Below are 21,245 nucleotides of genomic sequence, written 5' to 3'. Positions count from 1 at the left end.
CCAGGAATGTTGAGCTGTTTGATTTTTTCTTTCTTTATCTTTTTCTTTTTCTTTCTTTCTTTCTTTCTTTCTTTCTTTCTTTCTTTTCTTTTTTTTCTTTTTTTATTCTTTCTGTATATCTTTTTTTCTGCCCAAGTAAGCGTTTTTATTTAATGAGCCCGGATAGCTCAGTCGGTAGAGCATCAGACTTTTAATCTGAGGGTCCAGGTTTCAAGTCCCTGTTTGGGCGAGACTATTTATTTTAACCTTCCCCACTTTGTTGGAGAAAATGCAAAAAAAAAACCTTCCCTGGAAGTGAATCAAACCAGTCCACAGCGGTCAGAGCAGCGAATGCTAACCACTAGACGACCCGGAATGTTGAGCTGTTTGATTTTTTCTTTCTTTATCTTTTTCTTTTTCTTTCTTTCTTTCTTTCTTTCTTTCTTTCTTTCTTTCTTTCTTTCTTTTTTACCCTTTCCCAATTTTGGAAAAAATGCAAAAATAAAACCCTTCCGTGGAAGTGAATCAAACCAGGCCACAGAGGTTAGAGCACCGAATGCTAACCACTAGACGACCCGGAATGTTGAGCTATTTGATTTTTTCTTTCTTTATCTTTTTCTTTTTCTTTCTTTCTTTCTTTCTTTCTTTCTTTCTTTCTTTCTTTCTTTCTTTTCTTTTTTTTCTTTTTTTATTCTTTCTGTATATCTTTTTTTCTGCCCAAGTAAGAGTTTTTATCTAATGAGCCCGGATAGCTCAGTCGGTAGAGCATCAGACTTTTAATCTGAGGGTCCAGGGTTCAAGTCCCTGTTTGGACGAGGCTATTTTTTTTAACCTTCCCCACTTTGTTGGAGAAAATGCAAAAAAAAAACCTTCCCTGGAAGTGAATCAAACCAGTCCACAGCGGTCAGAGCACCGACTGCTAACCACTAGACAACCAGGAATGTTGAGCTGTTTGATTTTTTCTTTCTTTATCTTTTTCTTTCTTTCTTTCTTTCTTTCTTTATTTTTTACCCTTTCCCAATTTTGGAAAAAATGCAAAAATAAAACCCTTCCCTGGAACTGAATCAAACCAGGCCACAGAGGTTAGAGCACCGAATGCTAACCACTAGACGACCCGGAATGTTGAGCTATTTGATTTTTTCTTTCTTTATCTTTTTCTTTTTCTTTCTTTCTTTCTTTCTTTCTTTCTTTCTTTCTTTTCTTTTTTTTCTTTTTTTATTCTTTCTGTATATCTTTTTTTCTGCCCAAGTAAGCATTTTTATTTAATGAGCCCGGATAGCTCAGTCGGTAGAGCATCAGACTTTTAATCTGAGGGTCCAGGGATCAAGTCCCTGTTTGGGCGAGGCTATTTTTTTTAACCTTCCCCACTTTGTTGGAGAAAATGCAAAAAAAAAACCTTCCCTGGAAGTGAATCAAACCAGTCCACAGCGGTCAGAGCACCGAATGCTAACCACTAGACAACCAGGAATGTTGAGCTGTTTGATTTTTTCTTTCTTTATCTTTTTCTTTTTCTTTCTTTCTTTCTTTCTTTCTTTCTTTCTTTCTTTCTTTCTTTCTTTTTTACCCTTTCCCAATTTTGGAAAAAATGCAAAAATAAAACCCTTCCCTGGAAGTGAATCAAACCAGGCCACAGAGGTTAGAGCACCGAATGCTAACCACTAGACGACCCGGAATGTTGAGCTATTTGATTTTTTGTTTCTTTATCTTTTTCTTTTTCTTTCTTTCTTTCTTTCTTTCTTTCTTTTCTTTTTTTTCTTTTTTTATTCTTTCTGTATATCTTTTTTTCTGCCCAAGTAAGCGTTTTTATTTAATGAGCCCGGATAGCTCAGTCGGTAGAGCATCAGACTGTTAATCTGAGGGTCCAGGGTTCAAGTCCCTGTTTGGGCGAGGCTATTTTTTTTAACCTTCCCCACTTTGTTGGAGAAAATGCAAAAAAAAAACCTTCCCTGGAAGTGAATCAAACCAGTCCACAGCGGTCAGAGCACCGAATGCTAACCACTAGACAACCAGGAATGTTGAGCTATTTGATTTTTTCTTTCTTTATCTTTTTCTTTTTCTTTCTTTCTTTCTTTCTTTCTTTCTTTCTTTCTTTTTTACCCTTTCCCAATTTTGGAAAAAATGCAAAAATAAAACCCTTCCCTGGAACTGAATCAAACCAGGCCACAGAGGTTAGAGCACCGAATGCTAACCACTAGACGACCCGGAATGTTGAGCTATTTGATTTTTTGTTTCTTTATCTTTTTCTTTTTCTTTCTTTCTTTCTTTCTTTCTTTCTTTCTTTCTTTCTTTCTTTCTTTCTTTCTTTCTTTCTTTCTTTCTTTCTTTCTTTCTTTCTTTTTTACCCTTTCCCAATTTTGGAAAAAATGCAAAAAAAAAAACCCTTCCCTGGAACTGAATCAAACCAGGCCACAGAGGTTAGAGCACCGAATGCTAACCACTAGACGACCCGGAATGTTGAGCTATTTGATTTTTTCTTTCTTTATCTTTTTCTTTTTCTTTCTTTCTTTCTTTCTTTCTTTCTTTCTTTCTTTCTTTCTTTCTTTCTTTCTTTTCTTTTTTTTCTTTCTTTATTCTTTCTGTATATCTTTTTTTCTGCCCAAGTAAGCATTTTTATTTAATGAGCCGGGATAGCTCAGTCGGTAGAGCATCAGACTTTTAATCTGAGGGTCCAGGGTTCAAGTCCCTGTTTGGGCGAGGCTATTTTTTTTAACCTTCCCCACTTTGTTGGAGAAAATGCAAAAAAAAAACCTTCCCTGGAAGTGAATCAAACCAGTCCACAGCGGTCAGAGCACCGAATGCTAACCACTAGACAACCAGGAATGTTGAGCTGTTTGATTTTTTCTTTCTTTATCTTTTTCTTTTTCTTTCTTTCTTTCTTTCTTTCTTTCTTTCTTTCTTTCTTTCTTTCTTTTTTACCCTTTCCCAATTTTGGAAAAAATGCAAAAATAAAACCCTTCCCTGGAAGTGAATCAAACCAGGCCACAGAGGTTAGAGCACCGAATGCTAACCACTAGACGACCCGGAATCTTGAGCTATTTGATTTTTTCTTTCTTTATCTTTTTCTTTTTCTTTCTTTCTTTCTTTCTTTCTTTCTTTCTTTCTTTCTTTCTTTCTTTCTTTCTTTCTTTCTTTCTTTTCTTTTTTTTCTTTTTTTATTCTTTCTGTATATCTTTTTTTCTGCCCAAGTAAGAGTTTTTATCTAATGAGCCCGGATAGCTCAGTCGGTAGAGCATCAGACTTTTAATCTGAGGGTCCAGGGTTCAAGTCCCTGTTTGGACGAGGCTATTTTTTTTAACCTTCCCCACTTTGTTGGAGAAAATGCAAAAAAAAAACCTTCCCTGGAAGTGAATCAAACCAGTCCACAGCGGTCAGAGCACCGACTGCTAACCACTAGACAACCAGGAATGTTGAGCTGTTTGATTTTTTCTTTCTTTATCTTTTTCTTTCTTTCTTTCTTTCTTTCTTTATTTTTTACCCTTTCCCAATTTTGGAAAAAATGCAAAAATAAAACCCTTCCCTGGAACTGAATCAAACCAGGCCACAGAGGTTAGAGCACCGAATGCTAACCACTAGACGACCCGGAATGTTGAGCTATTTGATTTTTTCTTTCTTTATCTTTTTCTTTTTCTTTCTTTCTTTCTTTCTTTCTTTCTTTCTTTTCTTTTTTTTCTTTTTTTATTCTTTCTGTATATCTTTTTTTCTGCCCAAGTAAGCATTTTTATTTAATGAGCCCGGATAGCTCAGTCGGTAGAGCATCAGACTTTTAATCTGAGGGTCCAGGGATCAAGTCCCTGTTTGGGCGAGGCTATTTTTTTTAACCTTCCCCACTTTGTTGGAGAAAATGCAAAAAAAAAACCTTCCCTGGAAGTGAATCAAACCAGTCCACAGCGGTCAGAGCACCGAATGCTAACCACTAGACAACCAGGAATGTTGAGCTGTTTGATTTTTTCTTTCTTTATCTTTTTCTTTTTCTTTCTTTCTTTCTTTCTTTCTTTCTTTCTTTCTTTCTTTTTTACCCTTTCCCAATTTTGGAAAAAATGCAAAAATAAAACCCTTCCCTGGAAGTGAATCAAACCAGGCCACAGAGGTTAGAGCACCGAATGCTAACCACTAGACGACCCGGAATGTTGAGCTATTTGATTTTTTGTTTCTTTATCTTTTTCTTTTTCTTTCTTTCTTTCTTTCTTTCTTTCTTTTCTTTTTTTTCTTTTTTTATTCTTTCTGTATATCTTTTTTTCTGCCCAAGTAAGCGTTTTTATTTAATGAGCCCGGATAGCTCAGTCGGTAGAGCATCAGACTTTTAATCTGAGGGTCCAGGGTTCAAGTCCCTGTTTGGGCGAGGCTATTTTTTTTAACCTTCCCCACTTTGTTGGAGAAAATGCAAAAAAAAAACCTTCCCTGGAAGTGAATCAAACCAGTCCACAGCGGTCAGAGCACCGAATGCTAACCACTAGACAACCAGGAATGTTGAGCTATTTGATTTTTTCTTTCTTTATCTTTTTCTTTTTCTTTCTTTCTTTCTTTCTTTCTTTCTTTCTTTTTTACCCTTTCCCAATTTTGGAAAAAATGCAAAAATAAAACCCTTCCCTGGAACTGAATCAAACCAGGCCACAGAGGTTAGAGCACCGAATGCTAACCACTAGACGACCCGGAATGTTGAGCTATTTGATTTTTTGTTTCTTTATCTTTTTCTTTTTCTTTCTTTCTTTCTTTCTTTCTTTTCTTTTTTTTCTTTTTTTATTCTTTCTGTATGTCTTTTTTTCTGCCCAAGTAAGCGTTTTTATTTAATGAGCCCGGATAGCTCAGTCGGTAGAGCATCAGACTTTTAATCTGAGGGTCCAGGGTTCAAGTCCCTGTTTGGGCGAGGCTATTTTTTTTAACCTTCCCCACTTTGTTGGAGAAAATGCAAAAAAAAAACCTTCCCTGGAAGTGAATCAAACCAGTCCACAGCGGTCAGAGCAGCGAATGCTAACCACTAGACGACCCGGAATGTTGAGCTGTTTGATTTTTTCTTTCTTTATCTTTTTCTTTTTCTTTCTTTCTTTCTTTCTTTCTTTCTTTCTTTCTTTCTTTCTTTCTTTCTTTCTTTCTTTCTTTCTTTTTTACCCTTTCCCAATTTTGGAAAAAATGCAAAAATAAAACCCTTCCCTGGAAGTGAATCAAACCAGGCCACAGAGGTTAGAGCACCGAATGCTAACCACTAGACGACCCGGAATGTTGAGCTATTTGATTTTTTCTTTCTTTATCTTTTTCTTTTTCTTTCTTTCTTTCTTTCTTTCTTTCTTTTCTTTTTTTTCTTTTTTTATTCTTTCTGTATATTTTTTTTTCTGCCCAAGTAAGAGTTTTTATTTAATGAGCCCGGATAGCTCAGTCGGTAGAGCATCAGACTTTTAATCTGAGGGTCCAGGGTTCAAGTCCCTGTTTGGGCGAGGTTATTTTTTTTAACCTTCCCCACTTTGTTGGAGAAAATGCAAAAAAAAAACCTTCCCTGGAAGTGAATCAAACCAGTCCACAGCGGTCAGAGCACCGAATGCTAACCACTAGACAACCAGGAATGTTGAGCTGTTTGATTTTTTCTTTCTTTATCTTTTTCTTTCTTTCTTTCTTTCTTTCTTTCTTTCTTTCTTTCTTTCTTTCTTTTTTACCCTTTCCCAATTTTGGAAAAAATGCAAAAATAAAACCCTTCCCTGGAAGTGAATCAAACCAGGCCACAGAGGTTAGAGCACCGAATGCTAACCACTAGACGACCCGGAATGTTGAGCTATTTGATTTTTTCTTTCTTTATCTTTTTCTTTTTCTTTCTTTCTTTCTTTCTTTCTTGCTTGCTTGCTTTCTTTCTTTCTTTTCTTTTTTTTCTTTTTTTATTCTTTCTGTATATCTTTTTTTCTGCCCAAGTAAGCGTTTTTATTTAATGAGCCCGGTTAGCTCAGTCGGTAGAGCATCAGACTTTTAATCTGAGGGTCCAGGGTTCAAGTCCCTTTTTGGGCGAGGCTATTTTTTTTAACCTTCCCTACTTTGTTGGAGAAAATGCAAAAAAAAAACCTTCCCTGGAAGTGAATCAAACCAGTCCACAGCGGTCAGAGCACCGAATGCTAACCACTAGACAACCAGGAATGTTGAGCTATTTGATTTTTTCTTTCTTTATCTTTTTCTTTTTCTTTCTTTCTTTCTTTCTTTCTTTCTTTCTTTCTTTTTTACCCTTTCCCAATTTTGGAAAAAATGCAAAAATAAAACCCTTCCCTGGAAGTGAATCAAACCAGGCCACAGAGGTTAGAGCACCGAATGCTAACCACTAGACGACCCGGAATGTTGAGCTATTTGATTTTTTCTTTCTTTATCTTTTTCTTTTTCTTTCTTTCTTTCTTTCTTTCTTTCTTTTCTTTTTTTTCTTTTTTTATTCTTTCTGTATATTTTTTTTTCTGCCCAAGTAAGAGTTTTTATTTAATGAGCCCGGATAGCTCAGTCGGTAGAGCATCAGACTTTTAATCTGAGGGTCCAGGGTTCAAGTCCCTGTTTGGGCGAGGTTATTTTTTTTAACCTTCCCCACTTTGTTGGAGAAAATGCAAAAAAAAAACCTTCCCTGGAAGTGAATCAAACCAGTCCACAGCGGTCAGAGCACCGAATGCTAACCACTAGACAACCAGGAATGTTGAGCTGTTTGATTTTTTCTTTCTTTATCTTTTTCTTTCTTTCTTTCTTTCTTTCTTTCTTTCTTTCTTTCTTTCTTTTTTACCCTTTCCCAATTTTGGAAAAAATGCAAAAATAAAACCCTTCCCTGGAAGTGAATCAAACCAGGCCACAGAGGTTAGAGCACCGAATGCTAACCACTAGACGACCCGGAATGTTGAGCTATTTGATTTTTTCTTTCTTTATCTTTTTCTTTTTCTTTCTTTCTTTCTTTCTTTCTTGCTTTCTTTCTTTCTTTCTTTTCTTTTTTTTCTTTTTTTATTCTTTCTGTATATCTTTTTTTCTGCCCAAGTAAGCGTTTTTATTTAATGAGCCCGGTTAGCTCAGTCGGTAGAGCATCAGACTTTTAATCTGAGGGTCCAGGGTTCAAGTCCCTGTTTGGGCGAGGCTATTTTTTTTAACCTTCCCTACTTTGTTGGAGAAAATGCAAAAAAAAAAACTTCCCTGGAAGTGAATCAAACCAGTCCACAGCGGTCAGAGCACCGAATGCTAACCACTAGACAACCAGGAATGTTGAGCTGTTTGATTTTTTCTTTCTTTATCTTTTTCTTTTTCTTTCTTTCTTTCTTTCTTTCTTTCTTTCTTTCTTTCTTTCTTTCTTTTCTTTTTTTTCTTTCTTTATTCTTTCTGTATATCTTTTTTTCTGCCCAAGTAAGCGTTTTTATTTAATGAGCCCGGATAGCTCAGTCAGTAAAGCATCAGACTTTTAATCTGAGGGTCCAGGGTTCAAGTCCCTGTTTGGGCAACGCTATTTTTTTTAACCTTCCCCACTTTGTTGGAGAAAATGCAAAAAAAAAACTTCCCTGGAAGTGAATCAAACCAGTCCACAGCGGTCAGAGCACCGAATGCTAACCACTAGACAACCAGGAATGTTGAGCTATTTGATTTTTTCTTTCTTTATCTTTTTCTTTTTCTTTCTTTCTTTCTTTCTTTCTTTCTTTCTTTCTTTCTTTTTTACCCTTTCCCAATTTTGGAAAAAATGCAAAAATAAAACCCTTCCCTGGAAGTGAATCAAACCAGGCCACAGAGGTTAGAGCACCGAATGCTAACCACTAGACGACCCGGAATGTTGAGCTATTTGATTTTTTGTTTCTTTAGCTTTTTCTTTTTCTTTCTTTCTTTCTTTCTTTCTTTCTTTTCTTTTTTTTCTTTTTTTATTCTTTCTGTATATCTTTTTTTCTGCCCAAGTAAGCATTTTTATTTAATGAGCCCGGATAGCTCAGTCGGTAGAGCATCAGACTTTTAATCTGAGGGTCCAGGGTTCAAGTCCCTGTTTGGGCGAGGCTATTTTTTTTAACCTTCCCCACTTTGTTGGAGAAAATGCAAAAAAAAAACCTTCCCTGGAAGTGAATCAAACCAGTCCACAGCGGTCAGAGCACCGAATGCTAACCACTAGACAACCAGGAATGTTGAGCTGTTTGATTTTTTCTTTCTTTATCTTTTTCTCTTTCTTTCTTTCTTTCTTTCTTTCTTTCTTTCTTTCTTTCTTTCTTTCTTTCTTTTTTACCCTTTCCCAATTTTGGAAAAAATGCAAAAAAAAAAACTCTTCCCTGGAACTGAATCAAACCAGGCCACAGAGGTTAGAGCACCGAATGCTAACCACTAGACGACCCGGAATGTTGAGCTATTTGATTTTTTCTTTCTTTATCTTTTTCTTTTTCTTTCTTTCTTTCTTTCTTTCTTTCTTTCTTTCTTTCTTTCTTTCTTTCTTTTCTTTTTTTTCTTTTTTTATTCTTTCTGTATATCTTTTTTTCTGCCCAAGTAAGCCTTTTTATTTAATGAGCCCGGATAGCTCAGTCGGTAGAGCATCAGACTTTTAATCTGAGGGTCCAGGGTTCAAGTCCCTGTTTGGGCGAGGCTTATTTTTTTAACCTTCCCCACTTTGTTGGAGAAAATGCAAAAAAAAAACCTTCCCTGGAAGTGAATCAAACCAGTCCACAGCGGTCAGAGCACCGAATGCTAACCACTAGACAACCAGGAATGTTGAGCTGTTTGATTTTTTCTTTCTTTATCTTTTTCTTTTTCTTTCTTTCTTTCTTTCTTTCTTTCTTTCTTTCTTTCTTTCTTTCTTTCTTTCTTTTCTTTTTTTTCTTTTTTTATTCTTTCTGTATATCTTTTTTTCTGCCCAAGTAAGCGTTTTTATTTAATGACCCCGGATAGCTCAGTCGGTAGAGCATCAGACTTTTAATCTGAGGGTCCAGGGTTCAAGTCCCTGTTTGGGCGAGGCTATTTTTTTTAACCTTCCCCACTTTGTTGGAGAAAATGCAAAAAAAAAACCTTCCCTGGAAGTGAATCAAACCAGTCCACAGCGGTCAGAGCAGCGAATGCTAACCACTAGACGACCCGGAATGTTGAGCTGTTTGATTTTTTCTTTCTTTATCTTTTTCTTTTTCTTTCTTTCTTTCTTTCTTTCTTTCTTTCTTTCTTTCTTTCTTTCTTTCTTTCTTTCTTTTTTACCCTTTCCCAATTTTGGAAAAAATGCAAAAATAAAACCCTTCCCTGGAAGTGAATCAAACCAGGCCACAGAGGTTAGAGCACCGAATGCTAACCACTAGACGACCCGGAATGTTGAGCTATTTGATTTTTTCTTTCTTTATCTTTTTCTTTTTCTTTCTTTCTTTCTTTCTTTCTTGCTTGCTTTCTTTCTTTTCTTTTTTTTCTTTTTTTATTCTTTCTGTATATCTTTTTTTCTGCCCAAGTAAGCGTTTTTATTTAATGAGCCCGGATAGCTCAGTCGGTAGAGCATCAGACTTTTAATCTGAGGGTCCAGGGTTCAAGTCCCTGTTTGGGCGAGGCTATTTTTTTTAACCTTCCCTACTTTGTTGGAGAAAATGCAAAAAAAAAACCTTCCCTGGAAGTGAATCAAACCAGTCCACAGCGGTCAGAGCACCGAATGCTAACCACTAGACAACCAGGAATGTTGAGCTGTTTGATTTTTTCTTTCTTTATCTTTTTCTTTTTCTTTCTTTCTTTCTTTCTTTCTTTCTTTCTTTCTTTCTTTCTTTCTCTTTTCTTTCTTTTTTACCCTTTCCCAATTTTGGAAAAAATGCAAAAATAAAACCCTTCCCTGGAAGTGAATCAAACCAGGCCACAGAGGTTAGAGCACCGAATGCTAACCACTAGACGACCCGGAATGTTGAGCTATTTGATTTTTTCTTTCTTTATCTTTTTCTTTTTCTTTCTTTCTTTCTTTCTTTCTTTCTTTTCTTTTTTTTCTTTTTTTATTCTTTCTGTATATCTTTTTTTCTGCCCAAGTAAGCGTTTTTATTTAATGAGCCTGGATAGCTCAGTCGGTAGAGCATCAGACTTTTAATCTGAGTGTCCAGGGTTCAAGTCCCTGTTTGGGCGAGGCTATTTTTTTTAACCTTCCCCACTTTGTTGGAGAAAATGCAAAAAAAAAACCTTCCCTGGAAGTGAATCAAACCAGTCCACAGCGGTCAGAGCACCGAATGCTAACCACTAGACAACCAGGAATGTTGAGCTGTTTGATTTTTTCTTTCTTTATCTTTTTCTCTTTCTTTCTTTCTTTCTTTCTTTCTTTCTTTCTTTCTTTCTTTCTTTCTTTCTTTCTTTCTTTTTTACCCTTTCCCAATTTTGGAAAAAATGCAAAAAAAAAAACTCTTCCCTGGAACTGAATCAAACCAGGCCACAGAGGTTAGAGCACCGAATGCTAACCACTAGACGACCCGGAATGTTGAGCTATTTGATTTTTTCTTTCTTTATCTTTTTCTTTTTCTTTCTTTCTTTCTTTCTTTCTTTCTTTCTTTCTTTCTTTCTTTCTTTCTTTTCTTTTTTTTCTTTTTTTATTCTTTCTGTATATCTTTTTTTCTGCCCAAGTAAGCCTTTTTATTTAATGAGCCCGGATAGCTCAGTCGGTAGAGCATCAGACTTTTAATCTGAGGGTCCAGGGTTCAAGTCCCTGTTTGGGCGAGGCTTATTTTTTTAACCTTCCCCACTTTGTTGGAGAAAATGCAAAAAAAAAACCTTCCCTGGAAGTGAATCAAACCAGTCCACAGCGGTCAGAGCACCGAATGCTAACCACTAGACAACCAGGAATGTTGAGCTGTTTGATTTTTTCTTTCTTTATCTTTTTCTTTTTCTTTCTTTCTTTCTTTCTTTCTTTCTTTCTTTCTTTCTTTCTTTTCTTTTTTTTCTTTTTTTATTCTTTCTGTATATCTTTTTTTCTGCCCAAGTAAGCGTTTTTATTTAATGACCCCGGATAGCTCAGTCGGTAGAGCATCAGACTTTTAATCTGAGGGTCCAGGGTTCAAGTCCCTGTTTGGGCGAGGCTATTTTTTTTAACCTTCCCCACTTTGTTGGAGAAAATGCAAAAAAAAAACCTTCCCTGGAAGTGAATCAAACCAGTCCACAGCGGTCAGAGCAGCGAATGCTAACCACTAGACGACCCGGAATGTTGAGCTGTTTGATTTTTTCTTTCTTTATCTTTTTCTTTTTCTTTCTTTCTTTCTTTCTTTCTTTCTTTCTTTCTTTCTTTCTTTCTTTCTTTCTTTCTTTCTTTTTTACCCTTTCCCAATTTTGGAAAAAATGCAAAAATAAAACCCTTCCCTGGAAGTGAATCAAACCAGGCCACAGAGGTTAGAGCACCGAATGCTAACCACTAGACGACCCGGAATGTTGAGCTATTTGATTTTTTCTTTCTTTATCTTTTTCTTTTTCTTTCTTTCTTTCTTTCTTTCTTGCTTGCTTTCTTTCTTTTCTTTTTTTTCTTTTTTTATTCTTTCTGTATATCTTTTTTTCTGCCCAAGTAAGCGTTTTTATTTAATGAGCCCGGATAGCTCAGTCGGTAGAGCATCAGACTTTTAATCTGAGGGTCCAGGGTTCAAGTCCCTGTTTGGGCGAGGCTATTTTTTTTAACCTTCCCTACTTTGTTGGAGAAAATGCAAAAAAAAAACCTTCCCTGGAAGTGAATCAAACCAGTCCACAGCGGTCAGAGCACCGAATGCTAACCACTAGACAACCAGGAATGTTGAGCTGTTTGATTTTTTCTTTCTTTATCTTTTTCTTTTTCTTTCTTTCTTTCTTTCTTTCTTTCTTTCTTTCTTTCTTTCTTTCTTTCTTTCTCTTTTCTTTCTTTTTTACCCTTTCCCAATTTTGGAAAAAATGCAAAAATAAAACCCTTCCCTGGAAGTGAATCAAACCAGGCCACAGAGGTTAGAGCACCGAATGCTAACCACTAGACGACCCGGAATGTTGAGCTATTTGATTTTTTCTTTCTTTATCTTTTTCTTTTTCTTTCTTTCTTTCTTTCTTTCTTTCTTTTCTTTTTTTTCTTTTTTTATTCTTTCTGTATATCTTTTTTTCTGCCCAAGTAAGCGTTTTTATTTAATGAGCCTGGATAGCTCAGTCGGTAGAGCATCAGACTTTTAATCTGAGTGTCCAGGGTTCAAGTCCCTGTTTGGGCGAGGCTATTTTTTTTAACCTTCCCCACTTTGTTGGAGAAAATGCAAAAAAAAAACCTTCCCTGGAAGTGAATCAAACCAGTCCACAGCGGTCAGAGCACCGAATGCTAACCACTAGACAACCAGGAATGTTGAGCTGTTTGATTTTTTCTTTCTTTATCTTTTTCTCTTTCTTTCTTTCTTTCTTTCTTTCTTTCTTTCTTTCTTTCTTTCTTTTTTACCCTTTCCCAATTTTGGAAAAAATGCAAAAAAAAAAACCCTTCCCTGGAACTGAATCAAACCAGGCCACAGAGGTTAGAGCACCGAATGCTAACCACTAGACGACCCGGAATGTTGAGCTATTTGATTTTTTCTTTCTTTATCTTTTTCTTTTTCTTTCTTTCTTTCTTTCTTTCTTTCTTTCTTTCTTTCTTTCTTTCTTTCTTTCTTTCTTTCTTTTTTACCCTTTCCCAATTTTGGAAAAAATGCAAAAATAAAACCCTTCCCTGGAAGTGAATCAAACCAGGCCACAGAGGTTAGAGCACCGAATGCTAACCACTAGACGACCCGGAATGTTGAGCTATTTGATTTTTTCTTTCTTTATCTTTTTCTTTTTCTTTCTTTCTTTCTTTCTTTCTTGCTTGCTTTCTTTCTTTTCTTTTTTTTCTTTTTTTATTCTTTCTGTATATCTTTTTTTCTGCCCAAGTAAGCGTTTTTATTTAATGAGCCCGGATAGCTCAGTCGGTAGAGCATCAGACTTTTAATCTGAGGGTCCAGGGTTCAAGTCCCTGTTTGGGCGAGGCTATTTTTTTTAACCTTCCCTACTTTGTTGGAGAAAATGCAAAAAAAAAACCTTCCCTGGAAGTGAATCAAACCAGTCCACAGCGGTCAGAGCACCGAATGCTAACCACTAGACAACCAGGAATGTTGAGCTGTTTGATTTTTTCTTTCTTTATCTTTTTCTTTTTCTTTCTTTCTTTCTTTCTTTCTTTCTTTCTTTCTTTCTTTCTTTCTTTCTTTCTTTCTTTCTCTTTTCTTTCTTTTTTACCCTTTCCCAATTTTGGAAAAAATGCAAAAATAAAACCCTTCCCTGGAAGTGAATCAAACCAGGCCACAGAGGTTAGAGCACCGAATGCTAACCACTAGACGACCCGGAATGTTGAGCTATTTGATTTTTTCTTTCTTTATCTTTTTCTTTTTCTTTCTTTCTTTCTTTCTTTCTTTCTTTTCTTTTTTTTCTTTTTTTATTCTTTCTGTATATCTTTTTTTCTGCCCAAGTAAGCGTTTTTATTTAATGAGCCTGGATAGCTCAGTCGGTAGAGCATCAGACTTTTAATCTGAGTGTCCAGGGTTCAAGTCCCTGTTTGGGCGAGGCTATTTTTTTTAACCTTCCCCACTTTGTTGGAGAAAATGCAAAAAAAAAACCTTCCCTGGAAGTGAATCAAACCAGTCCACAGCGGTCAGAGCACCGAATGCTAACCACTAGACAACCAGGAATGTTGAGCTGTTTGATTTTTTCTTTCTTTATCTTTTTCTCTTTCTTTCTTTCTTTCTTTCTTTCTTTCTTTCTTTCTTTCTTTTTTACCCTTTCCCAATTTTGGAAAAAATGCAAAAAAAAAAACCCTTCCCTGGAACTGAATCAAACCAGGCCACAGAGGTTAGAGCACCGAATGCTAACCACTAGACGACCCGGAATGTTGAGCTATTTGATTTTTTCTTTCTTTATCTTTTTCTTTTTCTTTCTTTCTTTCTTTCTTTCTTTCTTTCTTTCTTTCTTTCTTTCTTTCTTTCTTTTCTTTTTTTTCTTTCTTTATTCTTTCTGTATATCTTTTTTTCTGCCCAAGTAAGCGTTTTTATTTAATGAGCCCGGATAGCTCAGTCAGTAAAGCATCAGACTTTTAATCTGAGGGTCCAGGGTTCAAGTCCCTGTTTGGGCGAGGCTATTTTTTTTAACCTTCCCCACTTTGTTGGAGAAAATGCAAAAAAAAAACCTTCCCTGGAAGTGAATCAAACCAGTCCACAGCGGTCAGAGCACCGAATGCTAACCACTAGACAACCAGGAATGTTGAGCTGTTTGATTTTTTCTTTCTTTATCTTTTTCTTTTTCTTTTTCTTTCTTTTTCTTTCTTTCTTTCTTTCTTTTCTTTTTTCTCTTTTTTTATTCTTTCTGTATATCTTTTTTTCTGCCCAAGTAAGCGTTTTTATTTAATGAGCCCGGATAGCTCAGTCGGTAGAGCATCAGACTTTTAATCTGAGGGTCCAGGGTTCAAGTCCCTGTTTGGGCGAGGCTATTTTTTTTAACCTTCCCCACTTTGTTGGAGAAAATGCAAAAAAAAAACCTTCCCTGGAAGTGAATCAAACCAGTCCACAGCGGTCAGAGCAGCGAATGCTAACCACTAGACGACCCGGAATGTTGAGCTGTTTGATTTTTTCTTTCTTTATCTTTATCTTTTTCTTTCTTTCTTTCTTTCTTTCTTTCTTTCTTTCTTTTTTACCCTTTCCCAATTTTGGAAAAAATGCAAAAATAAAACCCTTCCCTGGAAGTGAATCAAACCAGGCCACAGAGGTTAGAGCACCGAATGCTAACCACTAGACGACCCGGAATGTTGAGCTATTTGATTTTTTCTTTCTTTATCTTTTTCTTTTTCTTTCTTTCTTTCTTTCTTTCTTTCTTTTCTTTTTTTTCTTTTTTTATTCTTTCTGTATATTTTTTTTTCTGCCCAAGTAAGAGTTTTTATTTAATGAGCCCGGATAGCTCAGTCGGTAGAGCATCAGACTTTTAATCTGAGGGTCCAGGGTTCAAGTCCCTGTTTGGGCGAGGTTATTTTTTTTAACCTTCCCCACTTTGTTGGAGAAAATGCAAAAAAAAAACCTTCCCTGGAAGTGAATCAAACCAGTCCACAGCGGTCAGAGCACCGAATGCTAACCACTAGACAACCAGGAATGTTGAGCTGTTTGATTTTTTCTTTCTTTATCTTTTTCTTTCTTTCTTTCTTTCTTTCTTTCTTTCTTTCTTTCTTTTTTACCCTTTCCCAATTTTGGAAAAAATGCAAAAATAAAACCCTTCCCTGGAAGTGAATCAAACCAGGCCACAGAGGTTAGAGCACCGAATGCTAACCACTAGACGACCCGGAATGTTGAGCTATTTGATTTTTTCTTTCTTTATCTTTTTCTTTTTCTTTCTTTCTTTCTTTCTTTCTTTCTTTCTTTCTTTCTTTTCTTTTTTTTCTTTTTTTATTCTTTCTGTATATCTTTTTTTCTGCCCAAGTAAGCGTTTTTATTTAATGAGCCCGGATAGCTCAGTCGGTAGAGCATCAGACTTTTAATCTGAGGGTCCAGGGTTCAAGTCCCTGTTTGGGCGAGGCTATTTTTTTTAACCTTCCCTACTTTGTTGGAGAAAATGCAAAAAAAAAACCTTCCCTGGAAGTGAATCAAACCAGTCCACAGCGGTCAGAGCACCGAATGCTAACCACTAGACAACCAGGAATGTTGAGCTGTTTGATTTTTTCTTTCTTTATCTTTTTCTTTTTCTTTCTTTCTTTCTTTCTTTCTTTCTTTCTTTCTTTCTTTCTTTCTATCTTTTCTTTTTTTTCTTTCTTTATTCTTTCTGTATATCTTTTTTTCTGCCCAAGTAAGCGTTTTTATTTAATGAGCCCGGATAGCTCAGTCGGTAGAGCATCAGACTTTTAATCTGAGGGTCCAGGGTTCAAGTCCCTGTTTGGGCGAGGCTATTTTTTTTAACCTTCCCCACTTTGTTGGAGAAAATGCAAAAAAAAAACCTTCCCTGGAAGTGAATCAAACCAGTCCACAGCGGTCAGAGCAGCGAATGCTAACCACTAGACGACCCGGAATGTTGAGCTGTTTGATTTTTTCTTTCTTTATCTTTTTCTTTTTCTTTCTTTCTTTCTTTCTTTCTTTCTTTCTTTCTTTCTTTCTTTCTTTCTTTTTTACCCTTTCCCAATTTTGGAAAAAATGCAAAAATAAAACCCTTCCCTGGAAGTGAATCAAACCAGGCCACAGAGGTTAGAGCACCGAATGCTAACCACTAGACGACCCGGAATGTTGAGCTATTTGATTTTTTCTTTCTTTATCTTTTTCTTTTTCTTTCTTTCTTTTTCTTTCTTTCTTTTCTTTTTTTTCTTTTTTTATTCTTTCTGTATATCTTTTTTTCTGCCCAAGTAAGCGTTTTTATTTAATGAGCCCGGATAGCTCAGTCGGTAGAGCATCAGACTTTTAATCTGAGGGTCCAGGGTTCAAGTCCCTGTTTGGGCGAGGCTATTTTTTTTAACCTTCCCCACTTTGTTGGAGAAAATGCAAAAAAAAAACCTTCCCTGGAAGTGAATCAAACCAGTCCACAGCGGTCAGAGCACCGAATGCTAACCACTAGACAACCAGGAATGTTGAGCTATTTGATTTTTTCTTTCTTTATCTTTTTCTTTTTCTTTCTTTCTTTCTTTCTTTCTTTCTTTCTTTCTTTCTTTCTTTCTTTCTTTCTTTCTTTCTTTTTTACCCTTTCCCAATTTTGGAAAAAATGCAAAAAATAAAACCTTCCCTGGAAGTGAATCAAACCAGTCCACAGCGGTCAGAGCACCGAATGCTAACCACTAGACAACCAGGAATGTTGAGCTGTTTGATTTTTTCTTTCTTTATCTTTTTCTCTTTCTTTCTTTCTTTCTTTCTTTCTTTCTTTTTTACCCTTTCCCAATTTTGGAAAAAATGCAAAAAAAAAAACCCTTCCCTGGAACTGAATCAAACCAGGCCACAGAGGTTAGAGCACCGAATGCTAACCACTAGACGACCCGGAATGTTGAGCTATTTGATTTTTTCTTTCTTTATCTTTTTCTTTTTCTTTCTTTCTTTCTTTCTTTCTTTCTTTCTTTCTTTCTTTCTTTCTTTCTTTTCTTTTTTTTCTTTCTTTATTCTTTCTGTATATCTTTTTTTCTGCCCAAGTAAGCGTTTTTATTTAATGAGCCCGGATAGCTCAGTCAGTAAAGCATCAGACTTTTAATCTGAGGGTCCAGGGTTCAAGTCCCTGTTTGGGCGAGGCTATTTTTTTTAACCTTCCCCACTTTGTTGGAGAAAATGCAAAAAAAAAACCTTCCCTGGAAGTGAATCAAACCAGTCCACAGCGGTCAGAGCACCGAATGCTAACCACTAGACAACCAGGAATGTTGAGCTGTTTGATTTTTTCTTTCTTTATCTTTTTCTTTTTCTTTCTTTCTTTCTTTCTTTCTTTTCTTTTTTTTCTTTTTTTATTCTTTCTGTATATCTTTTTTTCTGCCCAAGTAAGCGTTTTTCTTTAATGAGCCCGGATAGCTCAGTCGGTAGAGCATCAGACTTTTAATCTGAGGGTCCAGGGTTCAAGTCCCTGTTTGGGCGAGGCTATTTTTTTTACCCTTTCCCAATTTTGGAAAAATGCAAAAAAAAAAACCTTCCCTGGAAGTGAATCAAACCAGTCCACAGCGGTCAGAGCAGGGAATGCTAACCACTAGACGACCCGGAATGTTGAGCTGTTTGATTTTTTCTTTCTTTATCTTTTTCTTTTTCTTTCTTTCTTTCTTTCTTTCTTTCTTTCTTTCTTTCTTTCTTTCTTTCTTTCTTTCTTTTTTACCCTTTCCCAATTTTGGAAAAAATGCAAAAATAAAACCCTTCCCTGGAAGTGAATCAAACCAGGCCACAGAGGTTAGAGCACCGAATGCTAACCACTAGACGACCCGGAATGTTGAGCTATTTGATTTTTTCTTTCTTTATCTTTTTCTTTTTCTTTCTTTCTTTCTTTCTTTCTTTCTTTCTTTTCTTTTTTTTCTTTTTTTATTCTTTCTGTATATTTTTTTTTCTGCCCAAGTAAGAGTTTTTATTTAATGAGCCCGGATAGCTCAGTCGGTAGAGCATCAGACTTTTAATCTGAGGGTCCAGGGTTCAAGTCCCTGTTTGGGCGAGGTTATTTTTTTTAACCTTCCCCACTTTGTTGGAGAAAATGCAAAAAAAAAACCTTCCCTGGAAGTGAATCAAACCAGTCCACAGCGGTCAGAGCACCGAATGCTAACCACTAGACAACCAGGAATGTTGAGCTGTTTGATTTTTTCTTTCTTTATCTTTTTCTTTCTTTCTTTCTTTCTTTCTTTCTTTCTTTCTTTCTTTCTTTCTTTCTTTCTTTTTTACCCTTTCCCAATTTTGGAAAAAATGCAAAAATAAAACCCTTCCCTGGAAGTGAATCAAACCAGGCCACAGAGGTTAGAGCACCGAATGCTAACCACTAGACGACCCGGAATGTTGAGCTATTTGATTTTTTCTTTCTTTATCTTTTTCTTTTTCTTTCTTTCTTTCTTTCTTTCTTTTCTTTTTTTTCTTTTTTTATTCTTTCTGTATATCTTTTTTTCTGCCCAAGTAAGCATTTTTATTTAATGAGCCCGGATAGCTCAGTCGGTAGAGCATCAGACTTTTAATCTGAGGGTCCAGGGTTCAAGTCCCTGTTTGGGCGAGGCTATTTTTTTTAACCTTCCCCACTTTGTTGGAGAAAATGCAAAAAAAAAACCTTCCCTGGAAGTGAATCAAACCAGTCCACAGCGGTCAGAGCACCGAATGCTAACCACTAGACAACCAGGAATGTTGAGCTGTTTGATTTTTTCTTTCTTTATCTTTTTCTTTTTCTTTCTTTCTTTCTTTCTTTCTTTCTTTCTTTCTTTCTTTCTTTTTTACCCTTTCCCAATTTTGGAAAAAATGCAAAAATAAAACCCTTCCCTGGAAGTGAATCAAACCAGGCCACAGAGGTTAGAGCACCGAATGCTAACCACTAGACGACCCGGAATGTTGAGCTATTTGATTTTTTCTTTCTTTATCTTTTTCTTTTTCTTTCTTTCTTTCTTTCTTTCTTTCTTTCTTTCTTTCTTTCTTTCTTTTTTCTTTTTTTTCTTTTTTTATTCTTTCTGTATATCTTTTTTTCTGCCCAAGTAAGCGTTTTTATTTAATGAGCCCGGATAGCTCAGTCGGTAGAGCATCAGACTTTTAATCTGAGGGTCCAGGGTTCAAGTCCCTGTTTGGGCGAGGCTATTTTTTTTAACCTTCCCTACTTTGTTGGAGAAAATGCAAAAAAAAAACCTTCCCTGGAAGTGAATCAAACCAGTCCACAGCGGTCAGAGCACCGAATGCTAACCACTAGACAACCAGGAATGTTGAGCTGTTTGATTTTTTCTTTCTTTATCTTTTTCTTTTTCTTTCTTTCTATCTTTCTTTCTTTCTTTCTTTCTTTCTTTCTTTCTTTCTTTCTTTTTCTTTTCTTTTTTTTCTTTCTTTATTCTTTCTGTATATCTTTTTTTCTGCCCAAGTAAGCGTTTTTATTTAATGAGCCCGGATAGCTCAGTCAGTAAAGCATCAGACTTTTAATCTGAGGGTCCAGGGTTCAAGTCCCTGTTTGGGCGAGGCTATTTTTTTTAACCTTCCCCACTTTGTTGGAGAAAATGCAAAAAAAAAACCTTCCCTGGAAGTGAATCAAACCAGTCCACAGCGGTCAGAGCACCGAATGCTAACCACTAGACAACCAGGAATGTTGAGCTGTTTGATTTTTTCTTTCTTTATCTTTTTCTTTTTCTTTCTTTCTTTCTTTCTTTCTTTTCTTTTTTTTCTTTTTTTATTCTTTCTGTATATCTTTTTTTCTGCCCAAGTAAGCGTTTTTCTTTAATGAGCCCGGATAGCTCAGTCGGTAGAGCATCAGACTTTTAATCTGAGGGTCCAGGGTTCAAGTCCCTGTTTGGGCGAGGCTATTTTTTTTACCCTTTCCCAATTTTGGAAAAATGCAAAAAAAAAAACCTTCCCTGGAAGTGAATCAAACCAGTCCACAGCGGTCAGAGCAGGGAATGCTAACCACTAGACGACCCGGAATGTTGAGCTGTTTGATTTTTTCTTTCTTTATCTTTTTCTTTTTCTTTCTTTCTTTCTTTCTTTCTTTCTTTCTTTCTTTCTTTCTTTCTTTCTTTCTTTCTTTTTTACCCTTTCCCAATTTTGGAAAAAATGCAAAAATAAAACCCTTCCCTGGAAGTGAATCAAACCAGGCCACAGAGGTTAGAGCACCGAATGCTAACCACTAGACGACCCGGAATGTTGAGCTATTTGATTTTTTCTTTCTTTATCTTTTTCTTTTTCTTTCTTTCTTTCTTTCTTTCTTTCTTTCTTTTCTTTTTTTTCTTTTTTTATTCTTTCTGTATATTTTTTTTTCTGCCCAAGTAAGAGTTTTTATTTAATGAGCCCGGATAGCTCAGTCGGTAGAGCATCAGACTTTTAATCTGAGGGTCCAGGGTTCAAGTCCCTGTTTGGGCGAGGTTATTTTTTTTAACCTTCCCCACTTTGTTGGAGAAAATGCAAAAAAAAAACCTTCCCTGGAAGTGAATCAAACCAGTCCACAGCGGTCAGAGCACCGAATGCTAACCACTAGACAACCAGGAATGTTGAGCTGTTTGATTTTTTCTTTCTTTATCTTTTTCTTTCTTTCTTTCTTTCTTTCTTTCTTTCTTTCTTTCTTTCTTTCTTTCTTTCTTTTTTACCCTTTCCCAATTTTGGAAAAAATGCAAAAATAAAACCCTTCCCTGGAAGTGAATCAAACCAGGCCACAGAGGTTAGAGCACCGAATGCTAACCACTAGACGACCCGGAATGTTGAGCTATTTGATTTTTTCTTTCTTTATCTTTTTCTTTTTCTTTCTTTCTTTCTTTCTTTCTTTTCTTTTTTTTCTTTTTTTATTCTTTCTGTATATCTTTTTTTCTGCCCAAGTAAGCATTTTTATTTAATGAGCCCGGATAGCTCAGTCGGTAGAGCATCAGACTTTTAATCTGAGGGTCCAGGGTTCAAGTCCCTGTTTGGGCGAGGCTATTTTTTTTAACCTTCCCCACTTTGTTGGAGAAAATGCAAAAAAAAAACCTTCCCTGGAAGTGAATCAAACCAGTCCACAGCGGTCAGAGCACCGAATGCTAACCACTAGACAACCAGGAATGTTGAGCTGTTTGATTTTTTCTTTCTTTATCTTTTTCTTTTTCTTTCTTTCTTTCTTTCTTTCTTTCTTTCTTTCTTTCTTTCTTTCTTTTTTACCCTTTCCCAATTTTGGAAAAAATGCAAAAATAAAACCCTTCCCTGGAAGTGAATCAAACCAGGCCACAGAGGTTAGAGCACCGAATGCTAACCACTAGACGA

At 36.1% G+C, this 21,245-nt stretch overlaps 32 non-coding genes across 32 annotated transcripts; all 32 read left to right on the top strand.

The window, feature by feature from the left end:
- Window positions 1-156: 156 nt before the first annotated feature.
- On the top strand, window positions 157-229 carry trnak-uuu (transfer RNA lysine (anticodon UUU)). The gene has a single exon. It is a non-coding gene; the product is annotated as a tRNA-Lys (tRNA).
- A 492-nt stretch (window positions 230-721) lies between these two features.
- Window positions 722-794, top strand: trnak-uuu (transfer RNA lysine (anticodon UUU)). The gene has a single exon. It is a non-coding gene; the product is annotated as a tRNA-Lys (tRNA).
- A 454-nt stretch (window positions 795-1,248) lies between these two features.
- Window positions 1,249-1,321, top strand: trnak-uuu (transfer RNA lysine (anticodon UUU)). Its single transcript has one exon. It is a non-coding gene; the product is annotated as a tRNA-Lys (tRNA).
- Window positions 1,322-1,793: 472 nt separating this feature from the next.
- On the top strand, window positions 1,794-1,866 carry trnan-guu (transfer RNA asparagine (anticodon GUU)). Its single transcript has one exon. It is a non-coding gene; the product is annotated as a tRNA-Asn (tRNA).
- Window positions 1,867-2,600: 734 nt separating this feature from the next.
- Window positions 2,601-2,673, top strand: trnak-uuu (transfer RNA lysine (anticodon UUU)). Its single transcript has one exon. It is a non-coding gene; the product is annotated as a tRNA-Lys (tRNA).
- Window positions 2,674-3,185: 512 nt separating this feature from the next.
- trnak-uuu (transfer RNA lysine (anticodon UUU)) lies at window positions 3,186-3,258 on the top strand. Its single transcript has one exon. It is a non-coding gene; the product is annotated as a tRNA-Lys (tRNA).
- A 450-nt stretch (window positions 3,259-3,708) lies between these two features.
- Window positions 3,709-3,781, top strand: trnak-uuu (transfer RNA lysine (anticodon UUU)). The gene has a single exon. It is a non-coding gene; the product is annotated as a tRNA-Lys (tRNA).
- Window positions 3,782-4,245: 464 nt separating this feature from the next.
- trnak-uuu (transfer RNA lysine (anticodon UUU)) lies at window positions 4,246-4,318 on the top strand. The gene has a single exon. It is a non-coding gene; the product is annotated as a tRNA-Lys (tRNA).
- A 452-nt stretch (window positions 4,319-4,770) lies between these two features.
- trnak-uuu (transfer RNA lysine (anticodon UUU)) lies at window positions 4,771-4,843 on the top strand. Its single transcript has one exon. It is a non-coding gene; the product is annotated as a tRNA-Lys (tRNA).
- Window positions 4,844-5,335: 492 nt separating this feature from the next.
- Window positions 5,336-5,408, top strand: trnak-uuu (transfer RNA lysine (anticodon UUU)). The gene has a single exon. It is a non-coding gene; the product is annotated as a tRNA-Lys (tRNA).
- A 1,019-nt stretch (window positions 5,409-6,427) lies between these two features.
- trnak-uuu (transfer RNA lysine (anticodon UUU)) lies at window positions 6,428-6,500 on the top strand. The gene has a single exon. It is a non-coding gene; the product is annotated as a tRNA-Lys (tRNA).
- Window positions 6,501-7,874: 1,374 nt separating this feature from the next.
- trnak-uuu (transfer RNA lysine (anticodon UUU)) lies at window positions 7,875-7,947 on the top strand. Its single transcript has one exon. It is a non-coding gene; the product is annotated as a tRNA-Lys (tRNA).
- A 501-nt stretch (window positions 7,948-8,448) lies between these two features.
- trnak-uuu (transfer RNA lysine (anticodon UUU)) lies at window positions 8,449-8,521 on the top strand. The gene has a single exon. It is a non-coding gene; the product is annotated as a tRNA-Lys (tRNA).
- Window positions 8,522-9,385: 864 nt separating this feature from the next.
- trnak-uuu (transfer RNA lysine (anticodon UUU)) lies at window positions 9,386-9,458 on the top strand. The gene has a single exon. It is a non-coding gene; the product is annotated as a tRNA-Lys (tRNA).
- A 483-nt stretch (window positions 9,459-9,941) lies between these two features.
- trnak-uuu (transfer RNA lysine (anticodon UUU)) lies at window positions 9,942-10,014 on the top strand. Its single transcript has one exon. It is a non-coding gene; the product is annotated as a tRNA-Lys (tRNA).
- Window positions 10,015-10,523: 509 nt separating this feature from the next.
- On the top strand, window positions 10,524-10,596 carry trnak-uuu (transfer RNA lysine (anticodon UUU)). The gene has a single exon. It is a non-coding gene; the product is annotated as a tRNA-Lys (tRNA).
- An 856-nt stretch (window positions 10,597-11,452) lies between these two features.
- Window positions 11,453-11,525, top strand: trnak-uuu (transfer RNA lysine (anticodon UUU)). The gene has a single exon. It is a non-coding gene; the product is annotated as a tRNA-Lys (tRNA).
- A 491-nt stretch (window positions 11,526-12,016) lies between these two features.
- Window positions 12,017-12,089, top strand: trnak-uuu (transfer RNA lysine (anticodon UUU)). Its single transcript has one exon. It is a non-coding gene; the product is annotated as a tRNA-Lys (tRNA).
- A 702-nt stretch (window positions 12,090-12,791) lies between these two features.
- On the top strand, window positions 12,792-12,864 carry trnak-uuu (transfer RNA lysine (anticodon UUU)). The gene has a single exon. It is a non-coding gene; the product is annotated as a tRNA-Lys (tRNA).
- A 499-nt stretch (window positions 12,865-13,363) lies between these two features.
- On the top strand, window positions 13,364-13,436 carry trnak-uuu (transfer RNA lysine (anticodon UUU)). Its single transcript has one exon. It is a non-coding gene; the product is annotated as a tRNA-Lys (tRNA).
- Window positions 13,437-14,277: 841 nt separating this feature from the next.
- Window positions 14,278-14,350, top strand: trnak-uuu (transfer RNA lysine (anticodon UUU)). The gene has a single exon. It is a non-coding gene; the product is annotated as a tRNA-Lys (tRNA).
- A 460-nt stretch (window positions 14,351-14,810) lies between these two features.
- Window positions 14,811-14,883, top strand: trnak-uuu (transfer RNA lysine (anticodon UUU)). The gene has a single exon. It is a non-coding gene; the product is annotated as a tRNA-Lys (tRNA).
- Window positions 14,884-15,353: 470 nt separating this feature from the next.
- trnak-uuu (transfer RNA lysine (anticodon UUU)) lies at window positions 15,354-15,426 on the top strand. The gene has a single exon. It is a non-coding gene; the product is annotated as a tRNA-Lys (tRNA).
- Window positions 15,427-15,717: 291 nt separating this feature from the next.
- trnak-uuu (transfer RNA lysine (anticodon UUU)) lies at window positions 15,718-15,790 on the top strand. Its single transcript has one exon. It is a non-coding gene; the product is annotated as a tRNA-Lys (tRNA).
- Window positions 15,791-16,264: 474 nt separating this feature from the next.
- trnak-uuu (transfer RNA lysine (anticodon UUU)) lies at window positions 16,265-16,337 on the top strand. Its single transcript has one exon. It is a non-coding gene; the product is annotated as a tRNA-Lys (tRNA).
- Window positions 16,338-17,371: 1,034 nt separating this feature from the next.
- On the top strand, window positions 17,372-17,444 carry trnak-uuu (transfer RNA lysine (anticodon UUU)). The gene has a single exon. It is a non-coding gene; the product is annotated as a tRNA-Lys (tRNA).
- A 486-nt stretch (window positions 17,445-17,930) lies between these two features.
- On the top strand, window positions 17,931-18,003 carry trnak-uuu (transfer RNA lysine (anticodon UUU)). The gene has a single exon. It is a non-coding gene; the product is annotated as a tRNA-Lys (tRNA).
- A 470-nt stretch (window positions 18,004-18,473) lies between these two features.
- On the top strand, window positions 18,474-18,546 carry trnak-uuu (transfer RNA lysine (anticodon UUU)). Its single transcript has one exon. It is a non-coding gene; the product is annotated as a tRNA-Lys (tRNA).
- Window positions 18,547-19,036: 490 nt separating this feature from the next.
- Window positions 19,037-19,109, top strand: trnak-uuu (transfer RNA lysine (anticodon UUU)). The gene has a single exon. It is a non-coding gene; the product is annotated as a tRNA-Lys (tRNA).
- Window positions 19,110-19,746: 637 nt separating this feature from the next.
- trnak-uuu (transfer RNA lysine (anticodon UUU)) lies at window positions 19,747-19,819 on the top strand. Its single transcript has one exon. It is a non-coding gene; the product is annotated as a tRNA-Lys (tRNA).
- A 486-nt stretch (window positions 19,820-20,305) lies between these two features.
- trnak-uuu (transfer RNA lysine (anticodon UUU)) lies at window positions 20,306-20,378 on the top strand. The gene has a single exon. It is a non-coding gene; the product is annotated as a tRNA-Lys (tRNA).
- A 470-nt stretch (window positions 20,379-20,848) lies between these two features.
- trnak-uuu (transfer RNA lysine (anticodon UUU)) lies at window positions 20,849-20,921 on the top strand. The gene has a single exon. It is a non-coding gene; the product is annotated as a tRNA-Lys (tRNA).
- Window positions 20,922-21,245: the final 324 nt, after the last annotated feature.

This window comes from Acipenser ruthenus, chromosome 23 (assembly GCF_902713425.1).
Source record: "Acipenser ruthenus chromosome 23, fAciRut3.2 maternal haplotype, whole genome shotgun sequence".
NCBI classification, from domain to species: domain Eukaryota; kingdom Metazoa; phylum Chordata; class Actinopteri; order Acipenseriformes; family Acipenseridae; genus Acipenser; species Acipenser ruthenus.
The sequence above is the reverse complement of the archived record's forward strand: the minus strand, read 5'-3'. Positions and strand labels throughout refer to the sequence as shown.